General features: G+C 38.2%; 1 protein-coding gene across 1 annotated transcript in view; it reads right to left on the bottom strand.

Annotated features, from left to right (window-relative positions):
- LOC134812705 (POU domain, class 2, transcription factor 2-like) overlaps positions 1 to 12,213 on the bottom strand; it is a 1,142,226-nt gene that overhangs the window by 391,928 nt on the left and 738,085 nt on the right. The gene's annotated exons all lie outside the window — the stretch shown is intronic.

The following is a 12,213-nucleotide window of genomic DNA, read 5'->3' as shown; positions in this document are numbered from 1 at the left end:
TAGATGCAGTAAAAGTAGCAGTAAAATGAAGAAAGTCCACAGTTCTTTTCTTCCGGAGAGGGTGAGACCATATTGGAACAAACTCCCCTCGGATGTCAAGAATTGTGGGACTGTGTTAAGTTTTAAAATGAGATTAGAGGCTTTCAAAAAAGAGACTATTTTTAACGGATCTGTAAATGACAGTCATTTTTGGTATGTTTCGGACGAAGTATTAGGAAAGATTGAGGGATTAAATTATGCTACTAATAAAGAGAAGCACAATGAATATCTTATGTGTAATCCTCCGCGCTCACTAAATCGCTCGCCCAAACTTTTTTCATTTAACTGTTAATGCGTATTTTCGCATTGGATAAATTGCAATATTGGTTTGGCTGTCAGGAGTGCTGCGCTGGTTCTATATATCCTCAGTATTTTGCTTCAATATCAGTTAACGTCTATCCTTAATAACACCTTATTTAGTTATTCTATACACCGGCAGACCATGTGGTTCGCCGGTGCTAAATTATCACAGATAACTAACGCGCATTTAGGAGACGCGCAAAAGTTGAAATTGTTATTACGGTTTGGGCGAGCGATTTAGAAAGAGCCATTTTTGATGATGTGTGATGATGTTTGTGTCATTATATTTTGATTTGATTTGCGAATTAACAAAGCAACGATCTAGCCAGGAGGCGAGAATGCTAGTTTGCGCGGCGCGTCGAAGCGGCGAAGTCCTCCAAGTACTTGATAATCTTTGAGAATTCTGAAATCTATACATCGCAAACTTTTGTTATACGTTGTATGACCCGCCACGCGCACGATCGGGTGTGCGGCTCCCCCTGTATCGTTGAAACTCTACAGTCTACAGGTTGATTCACGATGTCAATCCTTCGCATCTCGCCGATCTGCATACGGTGGTTGCGAGAAGCATTATTTGATGCGCGCGCGACCCAGTAGTGCATCGCGCTACAAGTCTACAGGGTAACGTAAAACGACAATGGGGGGCCACGACGTGATACAAGCAAATATAGCAACAAATAGCAGTAATTGGGTAATATATGTTCATGTATAAAATAAACAAAAATAGCCGATGCAATTAATGATTAAATTTCAAGCTGAAAATTTGATACACGTTTTATTTCAAAAGTATAAGAGACGGCTGCCCAGCGCGCGCTTCACGCAAAAAGGGAAATACAACTTTTATAAACTGAAAATGTAAATAACCGTTTAAATTGAATATCGATTAAATCATTTAATTTGATTTTGCTACAACAGTTAATATAATTTTTGGGTACCAAATTTTTAGAAAAATTTTTGTTTTATTATAAATTCGTCACTTCTGATAATGACAATACAAACAGCGTTAAACTAACAATCTTCATTGAACCATAACTGATAACTCCGCTTCAGGACCACCGATTTAAAAAATTCAAAAATGGGTGTTTAGAGAAAATTCTGAACTTTTCTCGGACAGTAGAAATTAAGTTCATTCGTGCTTCAGAAGAGACTGGCAGGCCCATAAATAAGGGGTTTGATCACGATAATGATACTAAATTCTCCAGACTCGTGATTACACTCACTGCTAACAATATCACGTGACGTGCACGCAAACTCGCGCGCTAAAATGCGCGCATTCAGAAGTGACGAAAACATATGTCACCCCACTGTAGCAGTAGCATTTGTTACTGGGCCGCGTTCAGCCTGTCATTCCGCCTAATCTCTATGTTAATGAACATGATAGCCTGGGGTCCCCAGGTAATAGCACTTGCCTCGGGCCATTTCGAGAAGAAAGCGGCGAACGCGCTTACCTGGGGACCTCAGGCTATTATGTTCATAATAGAGATTCGGCGGAATGACAGGCTGAGCGCGGCCCAGTAACGAACGCGCTACTTCGAAGAAATTTAGATGAGTAACATCCGTCAACATATTACCTGGGGACCCCAGGCTATTATGTTTATAAACATTAATAAAGATTTGGCGGAATGACAGGCTGAGCGCGGCTCAGTAATCAACATATTGCTCTATCCAGAGCCATTGCGCTTGTTAAGTGACGATGTCATTGTTCACCTAACCATGTGCTTTCGCGCCACTTCGGGCGCGCTTGTTTCACCGTGAGGCGGGCGCGCGCTACTTCAAGCGCAAGGGCTCTGGATAAAGCAAATGTCATTGTAGCGCGATGCACTACCGGGCCGCGCCGCGCAGCTTCTCGCATCCACTTAATTGACGATGTCAATTCATGGCAGCTCGGCGCAGCACAGTAGCGCATTTCGCCGAACTTGCCAGATCTAGCCAGTCGCTGTGAGAAGCCTTATTGAGTGCGCGGCGCGGCACAGTAACACATCGCGCTACAAGCAACCACGTATGCAGATCGGCGAGATGCGAAGGATTGACATCGTGTCAATTCATTGTAGCTCAGCGAGGCCCAGTAGCGCATTTCGCCGATCTAGCGAGGTGGTTGCGAGAAGCATAATAATTGAGTTTGACGGATGTTACTCGTCTAAATTTCTTCGAAGTAGCGCGCGCCGCTTTCTTCTCGAAATGTAGCGCGCGCCGGGCCAGATCATTAACAATGGTCAAAATTGAGTGCGCAGTAACGCATCGCGCTACAGTTGCGCGAATGCACATGGTTAGGTGAAGGTCTACATTAATTCAAAATTGTGAAATTCAGTTGGGTTGATGTTTTAAAAAATACATTATACATTTGTCATACGTTCGACATTTGTCTGCATCTTCTAGTTCTCGATCGCGCGATCTTTGGTTCACGTTTTGCCTTTTTTTTAATATCTGCAATCTGGTTGTAGGTTTATAACCTACCATGCAGGACGTGAGACTCGTTGAAACAAATATTTTACGAGTATCACCCGTTAACAATCTGGGCACATGAGTGCGCTTTAAACAGCGAATTTTTAATCTTTTGGTTGTTTCAAAATATATCCCTGAGGGACCTCTTTGTATCACGTGGTGACCCCCACTGTCGCTTCACCCTGTATCGTCTTCGACGATACAGGGGGAGCCGCGCACTTCGTGTGCGGCGGGTCATACAACGTATGACAAGGACCTCTGGTGTCTGGGAGAGCTAGGCCGGTCTTGTGGTCAACTGAACGTCTAACTCTAAGTTGGGCCTTATTATAGTCTTAATCTTACTAATTCGCCCAAAAATTGTCCTGTGTCTTGGGTTTTTACGGATTTGCACCGATCCAGATTACTTTCAGTTTCATATACCCTCAGGGTCTTTTCACAAGAATTTTCAAAAATTTGGGCGAGCGATTTAGTGGGAGCGTCTGCAGTCTGAGTTGGGCTGTTTTTTCAAGTGTCATTTTAGTGGCACGTCTTCCTGACCGTTCAGTTGTGGCTACTCTCTACAGATTCTTTTTGTTCATATCGGGGAGAGGGGGGGGGGGGGGGGGAGGGGGGGGGGGGGGGAGGGGGGGAGGGGGGGCCAGGGGGGGGGGGAATACCATCAAGTAAACACTATTTAGATGAAAACAAAATAAAAATCATCAGCTACCATAACAATAATAAACACAAGATATCTTTCTCTCCTAACTCACTAGTAGAAATTTAATTACACACTATTAGAGGCAGCACAATGAAAAGTTTTTACTTAATTTAAAGGGTAGCCACTTGTTTAATTTGAGGGGTCTGGAAATGTCACTACCAAAATATCACGGATAAGCAGGTATGCTTACAGTCAGATAAGGGATGTAGCAGCCAAGTTATTTAAAGTTATCATGTAGTAGCGGCTGAAGAATTCTAATGCGGGGGAGGGGAGGGGGGGGGGGCATCCTAAATTTTACAAACATAGGTTTAAAATATTGGAGTCAAATAATCATAGCCCCTTTCAGCATGAATGAAATTGGTTTGTATGTTTGCATTTTCCATTCAGATATTAGTTTTACATTTTCTAGGCAATCAGAATCTACAAACATGACCCCATATTCCTGTTCCCTCCCCTAAAGCAGATATAATCCAAATATGACGGTAGCAAAATCTAATGCCAAAATAAATATAAAATGACGCTATCATGATAAGGAATCTGTTCTCTCTAAAAATGAATATCGATCTAATACATACAGGAATTCGACACCGTTGGTAACCATGGTTCTCATAGCTGTTAGAAGCTATGAGTAAGTTAGAAGCTAAGCCAAAAGATAAATAAAATTCAAGTTTTTCACTGAAAATAGTGAAAATAAAAATGTGTTTCATCAACAGCAAATTCTAATAACTTTATTATTTAACGATAACATCAACTTTTGAAAAGAAAAGCTGGTTGGGTTTCTCGCCTTGTGTCCAGTGCTTGTATCTCCAGAGGGTCCTAGGTTGTCGGGGAATGTATCAGATGGTTCCTAGTTGTTCGGAGTTGATTGGGTTTCCAAGGCTTGAAGTTTACTAACGAGATGGTCAGAATCTTGAAGTTGTTAAAAATGGGGTTTGTTGGCTTTACCACCACAACCACACCACCCCACCAAGATTAAGCGTGAGCCCCAAACGGTAGATCGGCCTCCACTTGGCTTGGGTGGGTGGTTTTTTAATGAATGAACTATAGGGTCCCAAAAAGAATAGACAGTCTAACTAATCGTGATATCGTGATTATGGTTGATCTAATGAAATCCTACATTAGATCCCGTGTTAGCTGGAATCATCTAAATCCAGTTTGTGAATCTATAAATTTTTTTGGGACGCTTATTTTCTCTGTTTTTAAATACTAGCGAACACGATGCCATATAATACAGTAAACCTCAATTCACCGTGGTTTTGAGTAAATGAATAAAAGTGCCAAATTGGGGATTCTGTTCATTGGGGCCTGGTTACAAAATGGAGGTTTGAGTGTATATTATTCTCTAATACAACGTTATAGTATAGACTGTACTGAACCGAATCGGTTTATGACCTTATTAATTATTTTATAATTTTCATATAGGTGTAGTGTAGTGTAGTGTAGTGTAGTGTAGTGTAGTGTAGTGTAGTGTAGTGTAGTGTAGTGTAGTGTAGTGTAGTGTAGTGTATGTGTTAGAGTAGTGTGTGTTGTAGTGTAGTGCATTTGAAGTGTAGTGTAGTGAGTGTGTGTAGTGTAGTGTAGTGGTAGTGTAGTGTTGGTGTGATACAAAGTTGGACAACAAGATAGCGTGTAATATCGAAGGTTATATATGTTCCTAGATTCCAAGCCGATATGGCCGATATAGGTTCTCTTGGGAGATTCATATACATAAAATCTTGATATACCGTGCTGACAGGGGAAAACGTTTAAATCGTTACTATTTACTTAAGTTTTGCCTATGAAACACGCACACTGCACTGCTGCATGGAGATCATGAAAGTGGTTTATCGAGGTTACTATATTGTTATGGCATTTCCAATTGTTTTTTTAATTATATTGCTTTATCCATGAATCATAATTCAACATATTGACAAATTGTTAACAGTTGCAAAAAGATAACCAAATTACTTATAACTTAGCATGAGCGGGAATGACTATAACCGGAAAGAATACCCACGTGGTGGGATATTGAAAACGACCACTCATACAATATAACGAATAACACAAGCTTATATGGATCAGTCCAATATAATAACAGCAAATTTGGCCAGATTTTTGAGTATTTTGCGCCGTCGAATATATGGCAGATTTTGGTTTATTAACTTGCCGTGTTAATAAAGGTTGGTTATAATCTTATTTAACTTCAGGTGGAAAATAAAGTTGCATTAAATGTATATTAGTGTAATAAAAAGTATAAAATTGAACAATCGCTGTTAATAAAGTGGCATGGTTAGTGTTTGAGATCACTTCGTTCGAGGAATGAAATTACAGTAATAGTGCCATAATAATATAACATAGAGAGGGACTTTATCGTTTATATTTTGCTTAATATTATCTTTGGTCACAGGAGTGTGGCATCCATTTAAGCCTGGAGGAGAAAAAAAGAACTTGGTTGACCGCACATCGGAGCTTGAAAAATACCAGCATTGGGTCTTACGTTTCAAATTCCGAGATTGTTGAGGCAATCTTGATCCAGTTATTACTACGAGGTAACCGTGCGCTAACCGTTGTAATCCACATTATCGGAAGTTCTCTTTAATTTCTTGACATATATGTTCGACGTTGTTAAATGTTGTTGTTGTATCTGTGGACCAGGTCAATTATAAGAAATATAGTGTCATAAAATTAGTATGGTAATGTTTTCAGATCTTGAGATAGCAGATTTAAGGAAGCATTTCCCTGTGCGACGACGAACGACGTAAACGTCGAAGACAGTAGTAGCACTTTGCAAACAGTGTTTTTTAAAAGATTTCGTAGAAAGCCGTTTTGTAATACTCAGCACACAGCGGCTGTGGAACTATTTGACTATTTTTAAGTATTCATTTTAATATTTAAGTAAATTTAATGGTACTCTACGTTTCAAATCACCGATCTAAATAGTGATTTGGTTGAGGAGCCCATAACATGAATCTTGTAGGTCATTATCCTTGCTTGGTTCCATCTCAAGGAAACATATCTGTGTAAACGCAGCAAGGAGGATCGCAACGATGTCATCATTAGTTTTCCAGGTAGTCAGCAGGTCAAACAGTTTGCCGTACAGACCATCTAAAGCAAGGCAAGGCAAAAGAGCAAAATTTTGTGCCGATGAAACATGTCTTAAAACTGTTACAATATTCGTCATCAGATCAGCATCATCTGAATCTTCACACTCACTCAAGATAAGTTTCGTTATCCCACGATCTACTAGCTCTTTAAAACTTCCCTCCTTGCTGTGATCACCGTATTTAGATATCCCTTTCAGCAGCAGGGTTGCATCTCGTCTGAATTGTATGTCCTCATTCGTGCTGTACAAATCAACAAACACACTGAGGAACTCTGTGCTAAGAATCCGCTTTGTGACATATGGAAAATTAAATTTATAATACTCATCTTCAGGAACGGCACGTATCTTAACAGCAAGTTCGGATATTTCCTCCACCGAGCAGAGTTTACCCTTTATTGGAAACTTAATGTTTTGTCCGGTTTTGTCCATTTTTATGTCTAGCCCTAGGGGTTCGTTCGTCCTTTCTCTTCAGTTGGTGAACTCTATTCTCCTGAAAATGTTGCGAATGTTGATAAAGACGGATTGTAAAATTTATTTATACTATTAGTACAGACAGATCCATCTGAAAAAAATCGATTTACTGACACAAGAAGCTTTCTAAGGATTTTTGACGTTTTTGAATTTCATTCGATGCCCTTAACTTTTCCAAACTTCCCGAAACGACAAATTCGCAAAGTGTATCCGAAAAGCATTTTGCTCCACGTTTCATGCAATTTGATCACTTTTGACGAATTTTTTTCTCAGTCTCAAAAAATATTTGGAAGTGAAAAATTGTCTAAAAACTACTTTTCTTCGTGTTTAAAGCGATTCCGATCATTTTGACTTTTGGTAATTAGGTAATTAGTAATTATCCAATTATTTGATTGTCTGACGTGAAAGTTGTCATCACAAACGTTTTTCTCGTTGATAAGATAAACACCCTCGATTAATCTGCAACCTTCTATGATGTTCACAACTAAAGATATTCGACAAACAAGAAAGGTGGGAAAAAGTGGCAAATGTGGCCTCAAGACACGTGGAAAAGTTTGGAAAAGTTTGTCTGCCGTTAACTTTAAGGGCATCGAATGGAACTCAAAAATCCTTAGAAAGCCTCTTGTGTCGGAAATCGATTTTTTCAGACAGATCTATTCTGTCTGTACTATATCAGTATATTACTAATATATTATGTATATCTCTAATATACTATATATTACTGTATATATTACTAATATAATACAAATATTGCGCATATCAATTTTTGGAACCTCTACCAGTGGTTAGAGATGATACTTACTGTAACTAGTAGTGGCCGACTTCGCACGATTCTGGTTAAGTCAGGTGATGCTAGTCCGGGACATTTTATAACTGTAAAATAGACAATCTAAGTAAACTATAGGTAAAAATATAATATTAATCATAAGCTAAAATGTACTAATCTTTGTATTCTAAATGGGAAAAAGAAGAAACATTGTCAGTCAGTCGAGAAAATTGTCAGTCAGGCTATATGGCAGCTTTGTAGATGTTGTGACTATGCTAGTAGTGGTCCCAGGCTTGCGACTGGAATTGCGGTGTTAAATCGATTTAATGGTACCAACGATCCACCTCCCACTTGTTGTTTGGTACTTAGCATTAATAGTGTTAGCTGTAGCCATTTATAGCAAGAATCTTAAAACTAAAGGGGATGACAAGGAAAAGAGGAAGGAAAAAGAATAACGGGACAAACAATTAATTAATATTGAATAAGTTATACACAAATGTGTATAACTTATTCAATATTATTGACCGATTGAAAATTAACATTGTTGCAAAACAATCAAGAAAAAAACAATTCAAGGAAACAAAAATTGTATTTGATATCAATTAAAGCAAACAAAAATATATTTTATATATAACTAGAACGACCTTTCGGCCAGATATCATAGGTGACTTGGAGTAGCAAGAGAGTGGCTAGAAGGTATGTATATGGACACGTTCATTTGAGTTTGAGGATATTGGTAAATATAAGTGACCCTATTAAAAGGCACAGTGTAGTTGACTTTGTCACACTATGAAATTACATAAACCCTTGATGGTTAGGATAATCGTCTCATCCTCCAGGCTAACTTTGTCACATAACGATATCTTAATCAGGTGATAAGATATCGCTTAAATACGGCCGGCACGGTAATGGTTACATTGTCACACTATAAACATGTGACGGAGTAAATATGGACCCCTTGCCACCGTTTATGACCAAATTTTTGGGTGTCCAGTTAATTGGATGGGTACATATGACCATTACCTACATATTTGACGACATTTTTCGTTAGATGGTGCACTCAGGTTTACTCTGTCACACATTAAAGAAAATATGTGATGAATGTTTAGGGCACCCTGATAAGCAATGCTGAGTAGTGTAGGTTTATTTGATGGCCTGGAAGTGCTGGGAATTGTTATTATATCATATAGTCGTAAGGAATTAAAACACAGAAGGCACAACCAAGTTTACTTTGTCACATGATCTTGATGATATCTGAACATGTGTGAAATTGAACAAATAATGATATACCAGCTTAAACCCCTTATATTGCGTACTATAATGGATCAAACAACACTGCTAGTACCATGCACCAGTCACATAAATCATTATCCGGTGACCGGTGGTAATATGTTAACAGTGTCACAATTAAACTACCGCAACATGGTCAAAAATAGGGTAATTTCGTCACAAAAAATTATTATAACTCTGTTATGTGTTAGCTCCTTGCTGGCAAAATGACTAGTTTATCGAAATTTTTTTGATGATACAGTTACATAGTATTCTAATACAGGTATAGATCTTCAAAATAGGGTCAAGACATGTTTACTTTGTCACATTAGTTATTATAAGAGTTAGGTAATCGTCATCAGATTAACAGATCTTTTTCGTAGTTTGGATCGATGAATATCGGCAATAAAGCATCCTATGCCAATTTTAACACACTATCTTGATATTGTTGGGGCAGGGAAAGTTAATTTCGTGACATTTTCAGTTTATTTGACAATTTAATCTAAAATTGTTAAAATTGAGCTCTGATGTTCTGGAAAATATTCTTCCAATCGTTTTTGAAAGAATGTTGAATTCTAATGGAGTTATAGATCTTCAAAATAGGGGCAAGACATGTTCACTTTGTCACATCAGTTATTATAAGAGTTAGGTAATCGTCGCGCATCACATTAACATATATTTTTTTGTAGTTTGGATTGATCTATATAGGTAATAAAGCAGCCTATGCTAATTTTTACACTATCTTGAAATTGTTAGGGCAGGAAAAGTTAATTTTGTCACATTTTTTGTGACTTTGACGAATTTAACCTAAAATTGTCAAATTTAAGCTCTGATATTCTGGACAATATTCTACCAATTTTTTCTGAAAGAATGTTGAATTCTAATAGAATTATAGAATATAGATCTTCAAAATAGGGGCAAGACATGTTTACTTTGTCACATCAGTTATTATAAGAGTTATTATAATAGACTGTTTCATTCTATAATCATTGTTTTTAACCTATTTACGATTTCGTATCAATTTTGTGACAATGTAAACATCAACTGATCCTAACTTGCATCAACTACATTGTCATCATATAAAGTTTTCCCGCCTTTCAAACCAAAATCAGATATAAATAATTCGCCAAAAATTCCATATATTGTGACAGAATTAACCTCATTTCCCAATAACTAAGTGCCTGTATTAGCTAACTATTCAAAACAACATATTTTAGGGCTATGATTGGTAGATCAACCATCAGATAATGAGTTGAAAGGGTTTTGAAGACACCTCACAGTAGAATAGAGGGATGTTATTCTGAGTGTGACAAAGTTACCCAAATATTGCCTTGTAACCGTTCGATCCGTGCCCTTTAACCAATGTTGTATCATAATTGTTAGATTGACCTTATCTACTATATTTCAGACCAAGGAATGATAATTAGACAACTGCAGTTAACTAAGTCACACAAAATGTGACATTTGAAACATTATAGTACCTAACAACAATAGATTTTCTTTCTGAGCAGTGCATATGGGAGTATGGGTTACGTGGCTAATGTTCAGAACTTCTGAACGTGCTAGGTTAATAGATGTCAAAATTAAGCCACTATCGTCGAAAACGCTATTATTTTTGTTTACCAATATCCTCAAACTCAAATGAACGTGTCCATATATCCTCAAACTTCAATGAACGTGTCCAAGGACACGATGTTTATAAACATCGTCAGCTACTTGAAAATTTCCTCGCCAGAAGTTTTTCAAAATATGATCCACAAAGATTAGAGAGAGATTAGAAATAATATCATATTTCACAAAATTGTGTAACACACTGTGATGAGCACTATAACACTCTCTACAAACCGACAGTTTAGGTCCTACACACATTCAGGTCCTACACACATTCAGGTCCTACACAGTACACACATTCATGTCCTACACACATTCAGGTCCTACACAGTACACACATTCATGTCCTACACACATTCAGGTCCTACACAGTATACACATTCAGGTCCTACACAGTACACACATTCAGGTCATACACACATTCAGGTCCTACACACATTCAGGTCCTACACACATTCAGGTCCTACACACATTCAGGTCCTACACACATTCAGGTCCTACACACATTCAGGTCCTACACACATTCAGGTCCTACACACATTCAGGTCCTACACACATTCAGGTCATACACACATTCAGGTCCTACACACATTCAGGTCCTACACACATTCAGGTCCTACACACATTCAGGTCCTACACACATTCAGGTCCTACACACATTCAGGTCCTACACACATTTACCTCACCATTTACGTGTAATGTGTACATATTTTCTTGCTGTTGATCCGCTTACGGAAAAAGAAGCAAAGCTACACAATATTGACACAAGGCCACTATGTTTTCTTTTACATTTGGCCCACACAACTTAGGATAGGAACAAAATACAAACTCTGTTCACACCCAACCCCACCCTACACATGTGGTTATTGTCCAGAAATTATAAAGCTCTTCAAATACCACCCCACCCCTCCCCCCAACAAACTAACAAATATAAAGCAAACGAAGCACAATGAACTTAATAACACAATGAAACTTAATAACATGTGTTTTAACATAGCATGACCACATAAAGGCACGGTTACACTAGTGACCACATAAAGCCAAAATCAAAAGTACCAAACGCTGACTAATGAGTACCGAGTATAAATGCCTTAGAATGTAAAACAACAACATAGAGATTACGTTATAGAGAGATTAGGAGTAATATCATATTGCACGGTAGTGTCCAAGGTATCACAAACGATGGTGTAATGTTTACGAGAGTAGATGGGACTTCTTGAAAATGATGACTTCATTAACTAAACAATTTACACTTAACTCTCCGCGGAATAAAAGAATGCAAGTTCGTGACAACCACCTACGAGATTAATGTCGGGGGGGGGGGGGGGAGGGGCGGGCAGAATATGTCACTGTATTTTTATACACGGTCTCAACTGTTCTCGACTGTCAAGGTTTCAAACCATGGCACTCGATAATGATTTTCTGGCCCGGAGTCAGCTGATCGTAGAGACCAGAGGAGAACATGAAATATAGACGGGACATATATACAAGATTGAAATGTATATTGTTTATACAAAATATTAGAGAACAAACAAT

The sequence above is a fragment of the Bolinopsis microptera genome, chromosome 3, assembly GCF_026151205.1.
Source record: "Bolinopsis microptera isolate Bmic1 chromosome 3, MBARI_Bmic_1.0, whole genome shotgun sequence".
Classification (NCBI taxonomy): domain Eukaryota; kingdom Metazoa; phylum Ctenophora; class Tentaculata; order Lobata; family Bolinopsidae; genus Bolinopsis; species Bolinopsis microptera.
Note: the sequence above shows the minus strand (reverse complement) of the source record. Positions and strands in the feature narration are given on the sequence as shown.